This window comes from Oryctolagus cuniculus, chromosome 8 (genome assembly GCF_964237555.1).
Source record: "Oryctolagus cuniculus chromosome 8, mOryCun1.1, whole genome shotgun sequence".
Classification (NCBI taxonomy): Eukaryota; Metazoa; Chordata; class Mammalia; order Lagomorpha; family Leporidae; genus Oryctolagus; species Oryctolagus cuniculus.
This window is the reverse complement of record NC_091439.1, coordinates 125,420,820-125,441,738: the sequence shown is the minus strand read 5'-3', so window position 1 is coordinate 125,441,738 and position 20,919 is coordinate 125,420,820. Positions and strand designations below refer to the sequence as shown.

Genomic DNA, 20,919 nt, shown 5'->3' with positions numbered 1-20,919 from the left:
AAGAAAACAAGTATGGGATGCTGGCATTACGGGTGGTGGCTTGACCCACTGCACAACACTAGCCCCTACCCACAGGAATTTAGAAGCCCAATGATTTAGAAAAAGACTGTCTCACATGTGGAAGGAATGCAAATGTATAGTTTCGGTAAGTCTGAATGACTTTTATTGCAGAAAACAAGAAAACACAAAGATATTTCAACTAGGTGATGAGGAGTCTGATATACAACAAATAATTCATTTAGCAGTACCATTACCACTGCGGGATCTTTTCCTCTAACTACTGGTTTAGACACTTGATTTGAATTTGTGGCCAGCCTTGGAAAGCTGGAAATCTTGATGCCAAGCAGAAGCGAGATGAAATTTGAAACAGAGGCATACCAGCTAGAACCACAGCCTAGACCTAATTCTAGTGTTTACCCTTGGCAAGAGTTGGAAATCACAAACTCTGAAGTAAGAAAACACCATCTCCACCTCCAGATTCCATGTGCGCTGACCAACAATGCTTTCCTCCCTCCTACTTAATAAAAATATAATAAAAATAAGTCTATGATTGCTGCACTAATTTAAGATACCTCTGCTTAAAGATACACCATGAAATAAAATATTTCAAGGATTTATAATAACTCTAAGAGGTTTCTAACTCAGAGAAAGTTCCAGGAGGCAAGGGTAGGTCTGTTCTAGTCTCTAGAACAGTGGGCAATCAATCCCCCAGGGCCCCAACTGTTCCCCTCCGAGGTGACTCAAAAATGCGTGCTTGAGCAATTTTGAAAAGTCACAAGTTGAGGGGCTGTGTACTAACAGAACTCTACCAGCCATCCAAATGAGGGAGAACCATCATGCAGACATTGTGCAGACACCACACCACCTGTGGGTAAGGCCTCCCCAGTGTGCACAGCACTAGCTCTGGAAATGCCAGTCACAGGGCGTAACGATGCCCACGGGGGCTGTGCAGTGTGATGACTCTGCCAGTAATAACATCTCTACCCAACAGCTCTCGAGTAGCTCAGGAGCGTAGCAGTTACATCTTGTAAAACTAGCAGACGTGACTTTTACACAGGCCAAGAATATCTACTAGCTCACTTCACACAAGTCAGTATGTGTCATTTCTGATGATCATCAGAAATTATAATCATCAGAAATTATAAATATCAGCAAACTTCAACAAGAATTTCAGGCAAGATTTTAGGTCAGTGAGTACTGTGGGTCTGCAAGATTCTTCTTCTTTCTACTTGAGGCTTTCTTTGAATGGTTAAAGGTTCTTTTTTTAAAAAAAAAAACATTTTATTTATTTTAAAGGCACAGTTACAGAAAGAGAGGGAGAGAAAGAGAAAGAGAAAGAGAAAGAGAAAGAGAAAGAGAAAGAGAAAGAGAAAAGAGAAAGAGAGAGGTCTTCCATACACTAGTTCACTCCCCAGATGGCCACAATGGCCAGGAGCCTCTTCTGGCTTTCCCACGTGGGTGCAGGAGCCCAAGCACTGGGGCTATCTTGTGCTGCCCTCCCAAGTGCATTAGCAGAGAGCTGGATTGGAAGTGGATCTGGGAATCTGAATCAGCGTCCATATGGGATGCTGGTATCATGGGGGGCGGCTTTACCAGCTAAGCCAAAACACTGGCAGCAAAAGTTCTTATCTTCTACTTTAAGATTTACAAAACCCCTCAGAAATCTAGAAATTTTATGACACAGCTAACAACTCGGAAAGGACAAGAGTTATTAATGGGTGGAGTAGGGCATCTGGTACAGTGCTTAAGGAGAAACAACCCGGGCCTGGTGAGTGGACAGTGCTGTCTGTGACTGTCCACCAACCTACTTTATTTTCAGCTGTGAGTCCTAGTGGTTTGAGAGCACATTTAATAATGTACAAAGCAAAGAGGCAGAAAGAAGGGCAGTCAGGCACAAGAGGGCACTGCTCTAGTCTTTTCCACACTGCAGGTGCGGAGATCTGTTCAACACCTGTGTAAATTTCAACGCGGTTAGCCTTGTGCTAGGGAGAGAGCTGGCCTGCAATGCCATTGCCTACTGCAGAATGCTAGCAAAGACCTAGTGATTCTGAACTAACACAAGTCATCAAAACAGTTCCAGGAATGCTCTGGTATGGATAATCCACGTTGCTCCCTGCAGCATTGCTTTAATGGTGAAATATCAGAATTATCATACAAAATAGCAACCGCTTATGTTGGAATACAATGTAATCTTATACAGTCACAGCCAATGGATTATACTCAGCAGCCAAGGCCAACCTCACGGGTGCAGCCTACATGGTCACAAAGGAGCCATCACACAGCGCTGGTACTCAGAAGGGCCTTCACTGGGTGTAAACCTCTGCTGGTGGTGACTCAAAATCCTCGGTTTGTAAGCGAGTCCAAAGAACATGAGGCTGAGCCAAGGAGGTATGCGGGAGAAAGGAAAGAGCTTTATGACTTAGTACCTTTAGTGGCACTTTATCCCTGCCTTAGGAACAAGGCGCTCACAAAATTATGCAGCAGGCCCTGTTAGCAGTGGTGATGCAAACCCCTCCCAAGCAGCCAGCCACCCTGTGAAGGAGGGAACGGAAGACTAATCAAGGAATGGCTTCTGGTATAGTGGCTAAGCCACTGCTGGAATCCCCACAGCCCATGTTAGAGTGCCCAGGATCAAGTCCTGGCTGAAGTCCTGATTCCAGCTTCCTGCTAATCCACCCTGGGAGGCAGCAGGTGAAGGCTCAAGTACTTACATCCCTGCCACTCACATAGGAGACTTGGATTGAGTTCCCAGGCCCTGGCTTCAGATACAGTTCCAGCTGTTGTGGGCACTAGGGAAGGAAACTAAGGGATGAAATATTTCTCTCTTCCTTTGAAATAAAGAAATAAGAAACAAAGACTAATCGCCAGGGACCTTGTGGACCCCTCAAACCCTCTGGTCTTAACCCTACCAGCAAATCTCCTTTCATACCTAAGGGTCCCTCTCAAAAGTCAGTTCCAGTCCCCGGGTGGCAAGATGCCCACCTCAGACTCCTCCGATAGCTCAAAGAAAGATGACCACTGGTGGGAACCAGGACACAGGACCTATATTAACAAATCACAGCATGAGGCCACAGAGTTATTAAGAAGGGTCCTTAGTAACATAGGACAAGTGCCTGTGGTTCTGCTCCATACAAAGACATGCCCAAAAGAAAAGTACCACTGGTTTTTATGAGCTACACCTCTCTGATACGCCACCTCTAGAACTACTGGAACCTGGGGTTCCAACCCCAGGAGGGACACAGCAGAGCAGGTTTTAAACTGGGGCTTTACTGTTTTTGATATATGGCCTAGGGCAGGTCCCCACCTCCTTTAGCCTCCTATTTCAAAGGGGATCAGCAGTGCCTTCCTCACAGAGCTTTGAAGAGGATTAAACAGTACAATGTGGTATAATTAAGTAAAACTCTTGCTTTCCCTCCTTGTGCTGTTATTTAGAAATGAGACGATGGTACACTAAGAACCCTGACAAGTGAAAGTGCTTCAAGAATGCTGATTCTGTTGCTGTCTCCTTCCTTGGCCCTCGTGCCCTTGTTCTTGAGACCAGACCCTTCATAAACCATCAGTTCCTGTCCCAAGACCCACCAGTGAGTGTATTGTTAGTTCTGCATAGGCTGAATACCAACTGTGTACCAGGGACTACAGGAATGAAAGCAGAGAGAAAAGGCCTGCCCTGGACAAGCTCACAGTCTTCTATGAGATACAGGTATTTAGCAAATACATGCTGATAAAATGGGTTAAGCGCTTTACGAAGATAAGCAGTGTGTTATGCAAGTTCTGGAAACGTATCCCTGCCTGGGAGGATGAGAGAAAAGTATCACAGAGAAGGAAGACCCTTGACTTGGATATTTTGAAACATGGCTACGACTTTCTCAAGCTGAAAACACTGAGGAACATCAAGTAGTGGCTGCCTATCTGCAGAGCAGTGGCAAGTCTGGCATGACAGAAGCAGGGGCTGTGCAGCTTGGAAAAGGAAGCTGTGAACAGACCTGAGAACAAGGCCTTGGAATGCCCCCCTAAGGGATTAGGGCTTTTGAAAGTATGCAAGAGGAGATGAGAAAAGATCAGACAGTCCCCTGTGCTTTCTAGGGAAATGCAGGTGGTATGCAGGCCTGAAGCAGAAAAGCCTGGAAGAAAGAATCCGGAGAGCAATGAGACTTGGCAGCAGGCAGCCTCGGCCTGAGGGCTTGTGTAGGACCTGAGCCACCACTGACATAGATTCGGTGACTACTAGGAGACAGATGCTGGTAAAGAGGGTGCTGCCAAGCTTGCCAACTTGGAAGGCAAGTCAGATGGAGCCGCCAATACAGAGATCAGTGCAATGTGTGGAGCAGGTTTGAATGGAACAGGAAGTCTGCGGTACCTGCAGGACACTCAAGTGTGTGTCTAAGAGGCAATGCAAACGGAGATGTAGATCCCATGGTAGAGGCTGAGGATGGAGACACTGCTTTGGCAGGTAGTCTCATAGAGACGTCGGTTCAAGCCACAGCAGTACGATCACCTCGAGTTGATTCGAGTGCCCCAGGCCAGTGTTCCCGCACACACATTACGGTTCAGAACCACCCAGAGAAGAGAGGCCGGGAGTCAAGGCCGCTTCTCACGGACGCGGCCAAGACGGATTCCAGCCAGGGCCAGGAAACCCCCAAAACGGAACCCGGGCCATGGGAAAAGTTCTTCCTCTCCCAACCCCCGCCTCCACCCGCCCACCGGCACTCCTGTCACACTCGCCCTCCCTCGACGCTGCCCCACACGCCTTCCTTCCCCTTCCTTCCACGCCACCCCACCTTCACGCCACCTTTTCCTTCTCCCCCCTTCCTCTCTCCTCCCGAATCTCCCTTGGCCGCCTCTCTCCTCCTCCTCTCCCCTCCACCCCTCACATGCACACCCCTTGCCCGCTATCTGCACCCCAGGCCCCACCTACCCCGCGACGACGGGAAGGCCATCGTGCCCAACTCACCAAACAAAAAGCGTTTCTGCTCCTCTGGAACAGGAGCCGAGGCCCGAGGGGTAGACTTCCGGAAGCTGCCCAAGAAGGGGCCCGCGCCTACACATTTCCAGAAGGGCAAGGTAACTGATGCGGCTGTCTCGGGCTGCAGTGTCTCTGATTCAGGCCTGACCCCAGAGGCACTGGGTCTCACTCAGGCTCCGCCAGCAGCATCGAGGACGGCTCCTCAAGACTTGAACAGGCTTTTGGGCAGGAACAGATGAGGAGCAGACTTCCATCTGAGGATGGCTGAGCAGGAGATGTACCTACGGGTACAATTCCTGGTCACAGCGCAGGGCGCAAATTCACTCCCCACAGGCAGCTGCCATGGCGCCATGGGACACATCTGCATGCTGCTACGTCCAGTGTGGGGTGCCCAAGAGCCGATTCCAATCCCGCTACTCCAGGTTGGGAACCAGGGAGGCAGCCGCTGATGGCCCAGGTACTTGGATCCTGCCTCCTTCCCTCCTGGGAGTCCTGAATGGAGTTCTTGCCTCCTGGCTTCTGCCTGGCCCGGCGCTGGCCTTTGAAGCCACTTGGGGAGAGAAGCAGTGCATGGGGCATCGCAAGCACTCTTGCTCTCTCTCAGTGATTGCCCATCTGGTGGTTCGCCCTCCTCCCAGGTGGCTACAAAGGCCAGGGCTGGGCCAGGCTGAAACAGAAGCCAGGGACTTTATCTGGTGCTCCATTCTGAGAACCTGCCACCGGGCCCCTGGCTCCTGAATACTGGCTCCGGATCTGCTCAGCTCCCATCATTGCGCTAATTTGGAGAGGACCAGCAGATGAAAGACTTACTTTCTCTTTCTCTCTCTCTGCATGTAACTCTGAATTTCAAATAAACAAATAAGAACTTTATAAAAAAAAAAAAAAAAGGAAGACATAGCTATAAATAAAATACATCACGGCCAACTACTAGAGTTTATATCGAACTTGATACTATATGCATCACCTAGCCTATTAACACAGAACTCCTGTGGGAAGGATAGTTAAAACCCGTGATTTGCAAACCCTTCCAAAAAGGAGATGAAGGGGAAAAATCTTCCATCTCATCCCTTCGGACCAACATTTTCCCAACATGCAAAACAAATGCATCATAAAGAAAACGGCACATACGTATCTGTCATGACTGCGCTGTCACATTCCTTAACAAAATATTACCAAACGCGCTCCTGAAGCACAACCAAAGCTTAGCACGCTGGGTGCAACTCCAGGAATGCAAGGATGGCTACCATACACAATCAATATATCACAGAACAGAATAAACATGGGGAAAGCCCACAAAGTATCCCTATAGACACAGAAAACCTATTTCACAAAAACTCCCACCGCTTTGGCGATATCAAAATAAAAAGGAATCATCAAATCAGGAACAGAAGCTAAACCTCGGCTTGACAATGGCCTCTCACTGAAAACCCACAGAGCGCTAACATCACACCAAATGCCAGTTAACCGGAAACTGTCCTCCTAGACCAGGAAACAGACGAGCGTTTTCGCTCTTATTCCTCCCCGTCAGCAGTCTCGGGGGTCTCGAGCAGGGCGGCTGGGCCATCAAAACGCAAACAGACGGGAACGCGGGGCCGCTCCAGGAGGAGACGGAGCCCCTCTGCTCTGGCACAGCTGCTCGCACACTGGGGAAAGTTCCAGACCGACCGTCCGCACAGCAAGACCACGACTCCACCCGCGCCTTCGGGACCCGAGAGCAACAGGCACGCCGGCAGCGAAGACTCGCAGCGGGAAACCCCAACAGCCCCCGCATCACTCACCGCCAAGGGGGCCCGGTCTGCTGGCGGCACAGGGGCCCGCGAAGGCCGCTGCTTCCACGAAGGGCCGAAGAAGAGAACCGCGCCCGGGAAACGGCGCGGCAGCCTCGGGCCGCAGCCTCTCTGAGCCCGGCCTGACCCCGGGGGCGCTGGGTCTCCCGCAGGCTCCGCCGGCAGCGTCCAGGACGGCTCCCGACGGCTCGCGCAGGCTCTCCGGCAGCAGGGGACGGGACCCGCGAGGACTCCTACCTGAGCGCCGCGGGCCACAAGGGGCCACTTCCGGGGCACAAGGGGCCACTTCCGGGTCACAGCGCCGGGCGCAGGCGCACTCCCCATGGGCGGCCGCCGTGGCGCCGCGGGACGCACCTCCGCGCTGCCTGCCGCGTCCAGCGTCCGAAGCCCCAGGGCTGCAGGGGGGGCGGCCTCTCCAGCCTGTGACCCAGGGACCACGCCTCCCGGCCTCCTGGGCGCCCTGAATGGAGGTCAAGCCTCCTGGCTTCTGCCTGGCCCGGCGCTGGCCGTTGGAGCCGCTTGGGGAGAGAAGCAGAGCACCGGGCATCGCGAGCCCTCTTGCCTCTTGCTCTCTCTCACGGATCGTCCCTCTGGGGGTTCAACCCCCAGGTGGCTACTAAGGCCGGGACCGGGCCAGGCCGAAGCAGAAGCCCGGGACTGTATCCGGTGCTCCACTCTGGGTTCAGGGGCCTGAGTCCTTGGGCCGTCTCCCTCTGCTTTCCCAGGCATGGCAGCAGACAGCTGGATCCCACGGGGAAAGGCTCCCAGGAGGGGCCGGCGCTGTGGGGGAGCGGGTAAAGCCACCGCCCGCAGCGCCTGCATCCACATGGGCGCCGGTTCGAGTCCCGGCTGCTCCACTTCCGGTGCAGCTCTCTGCAGAAGAGGGCCCAAATCCTTGGGCCCCTGCACCCATGCGGTACACCCCGGGGAGGCTCCTGGCTCCTGGCTTCAGATCCGCTCAGGCCTGCCCGTTGCAGCCAATTGGGTAGCAGACCAGCAGATGGAAGACCTCTCGATAGCGATTCTCTCTCTCTCTCTCTCTCTCTCTCTCCCTCTCTCTCCCTCCCTCCAGCCCTCCCTGAATTTCATATAAATAAGATCTTCAAAAAAAATAAAAAATTAAGAAAAGGAAGACATAGCTTTAAATAAAATACTACATCAAGGCCAACTATTACAGTTCATTACAATTTGATATTATATACATTACCTACCCTATTAACATAGAATTTGAAAAGGAATTTAACTCACTCTTAGAAAAGGTGTTGGTGGCAGGCAACGCAGCTCACTAGGCTAATCCTCCACCTAGTGGCGCCAGCACACCAGGTTCTAGTCCCGGTCAGGGTGCCGGATTCTGTCCCGGTTGCTCCCTCTTCCAGGCCAGCTCTCTGCTATGGCCCAGGAGTGCAGTAGAGGATGGCCCGAGTCCTTGGGCCCTGTACCCGCATGGGAGACCAGGATAAGTACCTGGCTCCTGCCTTTGGATCAGCGGCGGCCACTGGAGGGTGAACCAATGGCAAAGGAAGACCTTTCTCTCTGTCTCTCTCTCTCACTGTCCACTCTGCCTGCCTGTCAAAAAAAAAAAAAAAAAAAAAAAAAAAGGTGTTGGTACCCATTCTTTCTCTTCTACCTTAGAAACGTTCCGTGTGGTATTATCTATGACTTACGCATGAGGAAATCAATGTAGTTTATTTATTCAGACACTTGGGTACCCACTCGCACAGGGACTTGAGACACCTGTGATCTACAGAGTTCTCCACTGAACACAGGTCTGCTCCCCAACCTCCGCCCTCCACAGTCTAGGCCTGCATTTAATGGATGGAGCATGCTTGAACTAGGACAAACCGTGTCTTCCACAAAGCACGATAGAATACGTAAATGTAGCGTCTGAGGTCCCTCTTGGCATTTTCTACGTGCACGTTATCACGTTGGTACTTTTTCTCTCCTTTCTCAACGTTAGATACAAATTGGGAGGGAGGAAGTCAAACTATCACTATTGGCAGAGGACATGATTCCATACAGAGGAGATCCACACGACTCCACTGAGAGACTATCGAAACTCAGAGTAGAGTTTGGTAAAGTGGCAGGATAGAAAATCAACAGCCTTTGTATACGCAGACAGTGCCGTGGCTCAGAAAGAACGTCTAGGACCAATCCCGTCCACATAGCTACAAAGAAAATACAGGCTCTGGGGACCATTTCAACCAAGGATGTCCACTAGCTGAGAATCACAACAGATTAAAGAAAGGAATAGAAGAGGGCAAAAAGCAAAAAACCACATTGAGAAGCTTCTGCACTGCAAGCAAAACACTCGGCAAAGCGCAGAGGCAACTAACAGAATGGGAGAAATTATCTGCAAAGTATGCAGCTGGTAAAGGATTCACTACCAGAGGTTTTCAAGAAACTCAACAGCAGCAAAACAAACCACCCACTCAAGAAACGGGCCAAGGACTTCCGCAGGCATGGTTCAAGAAAGGAAATCCAAATGGCCAACAAACACATGCAAAAATGCTCAGGGTCACTAGCCATCAGGGAAATGCACAGCAATACTACAACAGCCTTGAGGATGTCAGGGGGGGAAAGGCGGCCTGCTCCGCTGTTGGTGGGAATGTAAACTGGTATAGCCACTGTGGGAGACAGTATGAGAAACCTCAGAAACCTGAATATAGACAAACCAGCCGTTCCACCCCGGGGAATATACGCAAGGGAAAGGAAATCAGCATATGGAAGAGTCATATTTACTGCAGCTCATTTCACAACAGCAAAGATAGGCAATCAACCAAAATGCCGCTCTCCTGAAGACTGAAGAAAGAAATTACGGGCCATGTACACCACACATACATATACAGACCGCAGGGGAGAGGAAAGGCCATCATTTTGAAATAGCCCTGCCTATATGTTCTCCACTTGAGAACAAGGAGACCACTCTACCTTAGAGCCTAATCGACCTTGGGGAAGGGCAATTAACCAACTCCTGCCCCTGGAAGACTTGCTGTCTTACACAGGGGATAAAAGAGCAAAGAAAAAGGCTAGAAAAGTATTGTGAAAGCTACAGGCTAGGGGTGTAGGCCAATGAAACCAAATATTCAATCCTAAGATTATACATGCTTTCTTCCTTCAATACTTTAGCACATCACCCGGGCTCCAGATCTATACCAGACACAGGTTCTATTTAAGAAGGAATTTCTAGGGAAACCCCAAAAAAGAGTGTGAGACACCAAAATAAAGGCCCAAAAGGAAAATGAAACCTCTGATACCTACAGCAAAGCAAACATTAAATAGCCTAACTCCCACCCAGAGGAACATAAACCTCACACTAAGTGACCTGCTTACTTTGCTTTCTATTACCTGATACATTGTGTCCAGCTTTCAGAAAAAAAAAAAAAAAAGTTAAAGCAAGAAAAATGCAGTCTGAAGAGACAAAGCAAGCATCAAAACCAGGCCCTACCACGGCAAAGATTCTGGAGCTGTCTGACTGGGTTATTAAAACAACTGTAATAGAAAAATTGGACGATATACAGAACCACATGAATAATGCAAACAGATAGATGGAAACTCTCAAAGAATCAAAAGGGGCCGCCAGATCAAAACAACCACTGAGACAGAAACGAAGAATGTCTTGGAGGGGCTCATTATCAGACTAGACACTAGAGAGAAGACAATCCGTGAGTGGGTGTGTATCAATAAAAACTTCCTCAACTAAAAGCCAAAGAAAGAAATGGGGAAAACGCTAATGGAATGCCTAAGATTATGGGACAATTACAAAGGTATGACACACACAAAGCAGGAATACTAGAAGAAAGGAAGGAACAGGGGCAATATTGGAAGTAATGACGGCCGAAAACGTTCCAAAAGCTGAAGGTAAAAACGATAGAGGTTGAGGGGCTGGCGCTGTGGCGTAGCAGATACAGCTGCCACCTGCAGCATCCATCGGCATCCCATATGGGTGCCGGTTCGAATCCCATATGCCCCACTTCCGATCCAGCTCTCTACTGTGGCCTGGGAAAGCAGCAAAAGATGGCTCAAGTCCTTGGTCCCCTGCACCCACATGGGAGACCCAGAAGGTCCTGGCTCCCGCCTTTGAATCGGCATAGCTCTGACCATTGTGGCCATCTGGGGAGTGAACCAGCAGATGGAAGACCTCTCTGTCTGCCTCTGCCTCTCTGTAATTCTGCCTTTCACATGAATAAATAAATACATCTTAAAAAAAAAAAAAAGGTTGAATATCACTGGTAGAAAATGTTTGGTGATAGAAATATCTCAGATGAGAAACAATGGCTTGATCAGCCCTTGTCCTGACTGTCCAGGAACACCTTACTACTTTATTCCTTTTAGTATTTGTTTGTCCTACTTATTACCATTGGCTGAACTCTTTAATTTACACACAACTATTCTTAGGTGTTTAAATTCAACTGAAAAGTGATCCCTGTTAAATATAAGAGTGGGAATAAGAGAGGGAGGAGATGTACAGTTCGGCACATGCTCACTCAGACTTACCCTTAATGGTAGAGCTAGAAACGTGCCAGGGGATTCCAATTCAATCCCATCAATGTGGCATGTACCAATGCCATCTTACTAGTCTAAAGTGATCAGTTTCAGTTCATAATTGATCATAATGAGAGGATTAAATGTCAAAGGGATCACATAAACAAGTCTACTGTCTGCTTCTACTAACTGATAGAATTAAAAAGGAGAAAACAATCCAACATGGGAAGCAGGATACACAGCAGACTCATAGAATGGCCAAAGCCCTAAACAGCACTCTGGCCTCCGAATCAGCCCCTAAGGCATTCGGATCTGGCTAAAAAGCCCATGAGAGTATTTCAGGCATGGGAAGTCAAGACACTCTGGCAAAAGAAAAAAATGACCTAAATTTAAGAACGCTGTGAGTGAGATCCCAGAGGAAAGAACAGGCCAGCAAAGAAGGAGGTACTTTTCTCTGAAGGGAGGAGAGAACTTCCACTTTGACTCTGGCCTTGTCTAAAGAAGATCAGAGTTGGTGAACTCCAGAGGAACTTCCATAGCCTTGGCAGCTCATGACAAGAACCTCTGGTGATTACTGACGTCATCAATAAGAGTGTCCATTGTTAAATCAACAACAGGAGTCACTGTGCACTTACTCCCCATGTAACATCTCTGTCCTTAATGTGTTGTACTCTGTGAATGAATGCTAAAACTACTGCTCAAACAGTACTCTATACTTTGTGTGTCTGTGTGGGTGCAGTCTGTTGGAATCTTTACTTAGTATATACTAATTTGATCTTCTATACATGAAGAGAATTGCAAATGAATTTTGATGAAGAATGGGATGGGAGAAGGAGTGGGGGATGGGATGGTTGCGGGTGGGATGGATGTTACTGGGGGAAAAGCCGCTATAATCCAAACATTGTGCTTTGGAAATTTATAGTTATTAAATAGAAGTTGAAAAACTAAAGTATGTGTGTATGTTGGTACAGTAGAGCATATGTGTAGTTTCTCAAATGGTAGCATCAACAGGAATAGAACAAAATTTTTCAAGTTAAAAGAGAGGTCAAAAAATCTATTAAAAAAGAAAAAGGAAAATAAATGTATTTAAAACTATTTTGGAAAATAAGAAAACAAGTATTCAAAATCAGTCCCACGAAAACCCCTTTTGATGCCAGCTTGCCAACAGAAGACGTATATGCTCATATAATCACAGGCTCAACTAAGAGGTGATCCTTAACACTTTATAAGCATTTACCCACCTACTTAAAAACTTTTCATAACAAAAGAAATAGCTTTCGGGGCTGCCGTTGTGGGTGGGTGGGTTAATCCTCTGCCTGCAGCGCCTGCATCCCATGTGGGCGCCGGTTCTAGTCCCAGCTGCTCCTCTTCCGATCCAGCTCTCTGCTATGGCCTGGGAAAGCAGGGGAAGATGGCTCAAGTCCTTGGGCCCCTGCAGTCATGCCGGAGACAGGAAGAAGCTCCTGGCTCCTGGCTTCGGATCGGCACAGCTCCAGCCGTTGTGGCCATTTGGGGAGTGAACCACCAGACGGAAGGCCTTTCTCTCTGTCTCTCCCTCTCACTGTCTGTAACTCTGCCTCTCAAATACATACATACCTACTTACATCCATACAATCTTAAAAAACTAAATAGCTTTCTAACATTTTACTCTATGGATGCAGCAGAATTTGCTACTTACTTATATATTATTCTTTTCCATGTATATATTATTCCTAACTTCATTTTTCCTCCCTCATCAGAAAGGAAGACATGCTCAGGTTTGAAAAACTGTAAATCACAATCATTCAAAAAGGAGAGGATAAAAGCCACCATAACCCCTTCACTAGAATGAGCATGCTAACACGGAGGATTACCTTCTGTGCATTTATCCCATTCTTCATTACAACTAAGGTGACTTTAAACATCTTTGCACGTGAATGTTTGTTTGCATTTTTATTTCTTTAGAGTAGAAGATGGCAGAACAAGTGGGTCATAAAGCACTAACTGTTTTGTGATCCTAGAATGCAATATCTAATTTCCTTTGGGAGCATTTCTTTCAATGCTGTTTTTCTCAATGCAACCCCAGATTACTAAGTCTGAAGCTAAAGCAGCAACTCTTAAGGTTCCAAAGCAATCATACACACATCTGACATCCTAGGAGCAGTGAGTCTCCCTTTCCATGCTCACAGCCCAGGCAGGCTGCCAGGTGTCTTCCCTGTGAGAGCCCACAGGCGGAAAACTCCACACCTCCTGGGCTGAGCTCACTCACTCCCTTCTTCCTTCTCCTGACAGGCCGGCACCACTAATCACCAAGCATTAGAACTAAGAGTTATCCTGAACCAGCAATGTTACCTAAGTTCAATTGGTTAAGTTGTACCAGTAGCTACAACTGAACTGTCACTAAGGCCAACTGGTCCTATTTCACACAGACCTTGCACATCCTCCCCCTGCACAGCCACTGTCCCAGTTCAGAGTCTCATCGTGTCACCTACATAACTGCAATAGCTGCTCCCAGAAATTCACTCTGGATTTAAATCTATCCCAATTGTCTAAAATAAAAAGTCATACCATTCCATCAACATCTGTCCTTACACAACCACAACCACACACACAGGAAACTCAATGTATCAAAACCAAACTGCTGATTTCCCCATGAAACCTCTTGCTCTGGCCCCCTATCTTCCCCTGCAATAACTGACCCACCATTTCACCAGCAGCTCAAGTCAAACCCTAGCATCATTCTCACTCCTTCATTTCCATCAAGCCATCAGTGCCACCTGTAAACTTTCTCCACTTCTCTCCATTTTCAGCCTGAGCAGATTTGAAGCAGGAGCCTGCAGCTTCCTCCAGGATTCCCAAACAGTTGCAGGAGACCAAGGACTTGGGTACTCTTCTACTGCTGGGCCGGGCCACAGCAGAGCTGGAATGGAAGCGGAGGTGCTGGGACGGAAGTGGAGGTGCTGGGACTTGAACCACCACCCATATGGGATGCTGCTACTTCAGGCAGCAGCTTCATCCACTCTGCCACGGCTCGGCCCGCCCCCACCCCCAAATGCCCAGGTTGTTGCACTCGTGATCCAGCTGGCTGCTAACAAGCCCAGGAAAGCAGAGCAAGAGGCCCAAGGACTTGGGCACCCGAACCCACACTGGAGTCCCGGATAAAGTACCTGGCTTCTGCTTCAGCCTGGCGCAGCCCCAGGACATCGTAGCCACCTGGGGTGTGAACCCATACACTGACTCTCTCTCCACCACTGCCTCATCAGTAACTCTGCCTTTCACACCAGTCTTTAAAAAGAAAAAACAATCCAGTACTTACCATGAGGTGTCAGAACCTTGGACAGGCTGGAACAGAGCACAAAGGGATTCCTGGGGTTTCTCTAAGCTTCTGCTTTCTAGTCCTTGTGTGCAGTCTGTGAAAATTCACCGGATTACGTGCAAGTTAATTCGAGTGCCCCAGGCCAGTTTTCCCGCACACACATTACGGTTCAGAACCACCCAGAGAAGAGAGGCCGGGAGTCAAGGCCGCTTCTCAAGGACGTGGCCAAGACTGATTCCAGCCAGGGCCAGGAAACCTCCAAAATGGAACCCGGGCCGTGGGAAAAGTTCTTCCTCTCCCAACCCCCGCCTCCACCCGCCCACCAGCACTCCTGTCACACTCGCCCTCCCTCGACGCTGCCCCACACGCCTTCCTTCCCCTTCCTTCCACGCCACCCCACCTTCACGCCACCTTTTCCTTCTCCCCCCTTCCTCTCTCCTCCCGAATCTCCCTTGGCCGCCTCTCTCCTCCTCCTCTCCCCTCCACCCCTCACATGCACACCCCTTGCCCGCTATCTGCACCCCAGGCCCCACCTACCCCGTGACGACAGCAAGGCCATCGCGCCCAACTCACCAAAGAGCGTTTCTGCTCCTCTGGAACAGGAGCCGAGGCCCGAGGGGTAGACTTCCAGACTGCCCAAGAAGAGGACCGCGCCTACACATTTCCAGAAGGGCAAGGTAACTGATGCGGCTGTCCCGGGCTGCAGTGTCTCTGATTCAGGCCTGACCCCGGAGGCACTGGGTCTCACTCAGGCTCCGCCAGCAGCATCGAGGACGGCTCCTCAAGACTTGAACAGGCTTTTGGGCAGGAACAGATGAGGAGCAGACTTCCATCTGAGGATGGCTGAGCAGGAGATGTACCTACGGGTACAATTCCTGGTCACAGCGCAGGGCGCAAATTCACTCCCCACAGGCAGCTGCCATGGCGCCATGGGACACATCTGCATGCTGCTACGTCCAGTGTGGGGTGCCCAAGAGCCGATTCCAATCCCGCTACTCCAGGTTGGGAACCAGGGAGGCAGCCGCTGATGGCCCAGGTACTTGGATCCTGCCTCCTTCCCTCCTGGGAGTCCTGAATGGAGTTCTTGCCTCCTGGCTTCTGCCTGGCCCGGCGCTGGCCTTTGAAGCCACTTGGGGAGAGAAGCAGTGCATGGGGCATCGCAAGCACTCTTGCTCTCTCTCAGTGATTGCCCATCTGGTGGTTCGCCCTCCTCCCAGGTGGCTACAAAGGCCAGGGCTGGGCCAGGCTGAAACAGAAGCCAGGGACTTTATCTGGTGCTCCATTCTGAGAACCTGCCACCGGGCCCCTGGCTCCTGAATACTGGCTCCGGATCTGCTCAGCTCCCATCATTGCGCTAATTTGGAGAGGACCAGCAGATGAAAGACTTACTTTCTCTTTCTCTCTCTCTGCATGTAACTCTGAATTTCAAATAAACAAATAAGAACTTTATAAAAAAAAAAAAAAAAGGAAGACATAGCTATAAATAAAATACATCACGGCCAACTACTAGAGTTTATATCGAACTTGATACTATATGCATCACCTAGCCTATTAACACAGAACTCCTGTGGGAAGGATAGTTAAAACCCGTGATTTGCAAACCCTTCCAAAAAGGAGATGAAGGGGAAAAATCTTCCATCTCATCCCTTCGGACCAACATTTTCCCAACATGCAAAACAAATGCATCATAAAGAAAACGGCACATACGTATCTGTCATGACTGCGCTGTCACATTCCTTAACAAAATATTACCAAACGCGCTCCTGAAGCACAACCAAAGCTTAGCACGCTGGGTGCAACTCCAGGAATGCAAGGATGGCTACCATACACAATCAATATATCACAGAACAGAATAAACATGGGGAAAGCCCACAAAGTATCCCTATAGACACAGAAAACCTATTTCACAAAAACTCCCACCGCTTTGGCGATATCAAAATAAAAAGGAATCATCAAATCAGGAACAGAAGCTAAACCTCGGCTTGACAATGGCCTCTCACTGAAAACCCACAGAGCGCTAACATCACACCAAATGCCAGTTAACCGGAAACTGTCCTCCTAGACCAGGAAACAGACGAGCGTTTTCGCTCTTATTCCTCCCCGTCAGCAGTCTCGGGGGTCTCGAGCAGGGCGGCTGGGCCATCAAAACGCAAACAGACGGGAACGCGGGGCCGCTCCAGGAGGAGACGGAGCCCCTCTGCTCTGGCACAGCTGCTCGCACACTGGGGAAAGTTCCAGACCGACCGTCCGCACAGCAAGACCACGACTCCACCCGCGCCTTCGGGACCCGAGAGCAACAGGCACGCCGGCAGCGAAGACTCGCAGCGGGAAACCCCAACAGCCCCCGCATCACTCACCGCCAAGGGGGCCCGGTCTGCTGGCGGCACAGGGGCCCGCGAAGGCCGCTGCTTCCACGAAGGGCCGAAGAAGAGAACCGCGCCCGGGAAACGGCGCGGCAGCCTCGGGCCGCAGCCTCTCTGAGCCCGGCCTGACCCCGGGGGCGCTGGGTCTCCCGCAGGCTCCGCAGGCAGCGTCCAGGACGGCTCCCGACGGCTCGCGCGGGCTCTCCGGCAGCAGGGGACGGGACCCGCGAGGACTCCTACCTGAGCGCCGCGGGCCACAAGGGGCCACTTCCGGGGCACAAGGGGCCACTTCCGGGTCACAGCGCCGGGCGCAGGCGCACTCCCCATGGGCGGCCGCCGTGGCGCCGCGGGACGCACCTCCGCGCTGCCTGCCGCGTCCAGCGTCCGAAGCCCCAGGGCTGCAGGGGGGGCGGCCTCTCCAGCCTGTGACCCAGGGACCACGCCTCCCGGCCTCCTGGGCGCCCTGAATGGAGGTCAAGCCTCCTGGCTTCTGCCTGGCCCGGCGCTGGCCGTTGGAGCCGCTTGGGGAGAGAAGCAGAGCACCGGGCATCGCGAGCCCTCTTGCCTCTTGCTCTCTCTCACGGATCGTCCCTCTGGGGGTTCAACCCCCAGGTGGCTACTAAGGCCGGGACCGGGCCAGGCCGAAGCAGAAGCCCGGGACTGTATCCGGTGCTCCACTCTGGGTTCAGGGGCCTGAGTCCTTGGGCCGTCTCCCTCTGCTTTCCCAGGCATGGCAGCAGACAGCTGGATCCCACGGGGAAAGGCTCCCAGGAGGGGCCGGCGCTGTGGGGGAGCGGGTAAAGCCACCGCCCGCAGCGCCTGCATCCACATGGGCGCCGGTTCGAGTCCCGGCTGCTCCACTTCCGGTGCAGCTCTCTGCAGAAGAGGGCCCAAATCCTTGGGCCCCTGCACCCATGCGGTACACCCCGGGGAGGCTCCTGGCTCCTGGCTTCAGATCCGCTCAGGCCTGCCCGTTGCAGCCAATTGGGTAGCAGACCAGCAGATGGAAGACCTCTCGATAGCGATTCTCTCTCTCTCTCTCTCTCTCTCTCTCCCTCTCTCTCCCTCCCTCCAGCCCTCCCTGAATTTCATATAAATAAGATCTTCAAAAAAAATAAAAAATTAAGAAAAGGAAGACATAGCTTTAAATAAAATACTACATCAAGGCCAACTATTACAGTTCATTACAATTTGATATTATATACATTACCTACCCTATTAACATAGAATTTGAAAAGGAATTTAACTCACTCTTAGAAAAGGTGTTGGTGGCAGGCAACGCAGCTCACTAGGCTAATCCTCCACCTAGTGGCGCCAGCACACCAGGTTCTAGTCCCGGTCAGGGTGCCGGATTCTGTCCCGGTTGCTCCCTCTTCCAGGCCAGCTCTCTGCTATGGCCCAGGAGTGCAGTAGAGGATGGCCCGAGTCCTTGGGCCCTGTACCCGCATGGGAGACCAGGATAAGTACCTGGCTCCTGCCTTTGGATCAGCGGCGGCCACTGGAGGGTGAACCAATGGCAAAGGAAGACCTTTCTCTCTGTCTCTCTCTCTCACTGTCCACTCTGCCTGCCTGTCAAAAAAAAAAAAAAAAAAAAAAAAAAAGGTGTTGGTACCCATTCTTTCTCTTCTACCTTAGAAACGTTCCGTGTGGTATTATCTATGACTTACGCATGAGGAAATCAATGTAGTTTATTTATTCAGACACTTGGGTACCCACTCGCACAGGGACTTGAGACACCTGTGATCTACAGAGTTCTCCACTGAACACAGGTCTGCTCCCCAACCTCCGCCCTCCACAGTCTAGGCCTGCATTTAATGGATGGAGCATGCTTGAACTAGGACAAACCGTGTCTTCCACAAAGCACGATAGAATACGTAAATGTAGCGTCTGAGGTCCCTCTTGGCATTTTCTACGTGCACGTTATCACGTTGGTACTTTTTCTCTCCTTTCTCAACGTTAGATACAAATTGGGAGGGAGGAAGTCAAACTATCACTATTGGCAGAGGACATGATTCCATACAGAGGAGATCCACACGACTCCACTGAGAGACTATCGAAACTCAGAGTAGAGTTTGGTAAAGTGGCAGGATAGAAAATCAACAGCCTTTGTATACGCAGACAGTGCCGTGGCTCAGAAAGAACGTCTAGGACCAATCCCGTCCACATAGCTACAAAGAAAATACAGGCTCTGGGGACCATTTCAACCAAGGATGTCCACTAGCTGAGAATCACAACAGATTAAAGAAAGGAATAGAAGAGGGCAAAAAGCAAAAAACCACATTGAGAAGCTTCTGCACTGCAAGCAAAACACTCGGCAAAGCGCAGAGGCAACTAACAGAATGGGAGAAATTATCTGCAAAGTATGCAGCTGGTAAAGGATTCACTACCAGAGGTTTTCAAGAAACTCAACAGCAGCAAAACAAACCACCCACTCAAGAAACGGGCCAAGGACTTCCGCAGGCATGGTTCAAGAAAGGAAATCCAAATGGCCAACAAACACATGCAAAAATGCTCAGGGTCACTAGCCATCAGGGAAATGCACAGCAATACTACAACAGCCTTGAGGATGTCAGGGGGGGAAAGGCGGCCTGCTCCGCTGTTGGTGGGAATGTAAACTGGTATAGCCACTGTGGGAGACAGTATGAGAAACCTCAGAAACCTGAATATAGACAAACCAGCCGTTCCACCCCGGGGAATATACGCAAGGGAAAGGAAATCAGCATATGGAAGAGTCATATTTACTGCAGCTCATTTCACAACAGCAAAGATAGGCAATCAACCAAAATGCCGCTCTCCTGAAGACTGAAGAAAGAAATTACGGGCCATGTACACCACACATACATATACAGACCGCAGGGGAGAGGAAAGGCCATCATTTTGAAATAGCCCTGCCTATATGTTCTCCACTTGAGAACAAGGAGACCACTCTACCTTAGAGCCTAATCGACCTTGGGGAAGGGCAATTAACCAACTCCTGCCCCTGGAAGACTTGCTGTCTTACACAGGGGATAAAAGAGCAAAGAAAAAGGCTAGAAAAGTATTGTGAAAGCTACAGGCTAGGGGTGTAGGCCAATGAAACCAAATATTCAATCCTAAGATTATACATGCTTTCTTCCTTCAATACTTTAGCACATCACCCGGGCTCCAGATCTATACCAGACACAGGTTCTATTTAAGAAGGAATTTCTAGGGAAACCCCAAAAAAGAGTGTGAGACACCAAAATAAAGGCCCAAAAGGAAAATGAAACCTCTGATACCTACAGCAAAGCAAACATTAAATAGCCTAACTCCCACCCAGAGGAACATAAACCTCACACTAAGTGACCTGCTTACTTTGCTTTCTATTACCTGATACATTGTGTCCAGCTTTCAGAAAAAAAAAAAAAAAGTTAAAGCAAGAAAAATGCAGTCTGAAGAGACAAAGCAAGCATCAAAACCAGGCCCTACCACGGCAAAGATTCTGGAGCTGTCTGACTGGGTTATTAAAACAACTGTAATAGAAAAATTGGACGATATACAGAACCACATGAATAATGCAAACAGATAGATGGAAACTCTCAAAGAATCAAAAGGGGCCGCCAGATCAAAACAACCACTGAGACAGAAACGAAGAATGTCTTGGAGGGGCTCATTATCAGACTAGACACTAGAGAGAAGACAATCCGTGAGTGGGTGTGTATCAATAAAAACTTCCTCAACTAAAAGCCAAAGAAAGAAATGGGGAAAACGCTAATGGAATGCCTAAGATTATGGGACAATTACAAAGGTATGACACACACAAAGCAGGAATACTAGAAGAAAGGAAGGAACAGGGGCAATATTGGAAGTAATGACGGCCGAAAACGTTCCAAAAGCTGAAGGTAAAAACGATAGAGGTTGAGGGGCTGGCGCTGTGGCGTAGCAGATACAGCTGCCACCTGCAGCATCCATCGGCATCCCATATGGGTGCCGGTTCGAATCCCATATGCCCCACTTCCGATCCAGCTCTCTACTGTGGCCTGGGAAAGCAGCAAAAGATGGCTCAAGTCC

General features: G+C 49.8%; 1 protein-coding gene across 1 annotated transcript in view; it reads right to left on the bottom strand.

The window, feature by feature from the left end:
- The window catches only part of LOC108175429 (tolloid-like protein 1), a 225,606-nt gene that overhangs the window by 27,793 nt on the left and 176,894 nt on the right, over positions 1-20,919 (bottom strand). The window contains exons 24-26 of the mRNA XM_070047159.1: positions 15,101-15,387; positions 14,528-14,621; positions 4,952-5,244 (exon numbers count right to left, since the gene is read on the bottom strand). The gene's annotated coding sequence lies outside the window, so the exon portion shown is untranslated. The remainder of the gene's footprint in view (positions 1-4,951; positions 5,245-14,527; positions 14,622-15,100; positions 15,388-20,919) is intronic.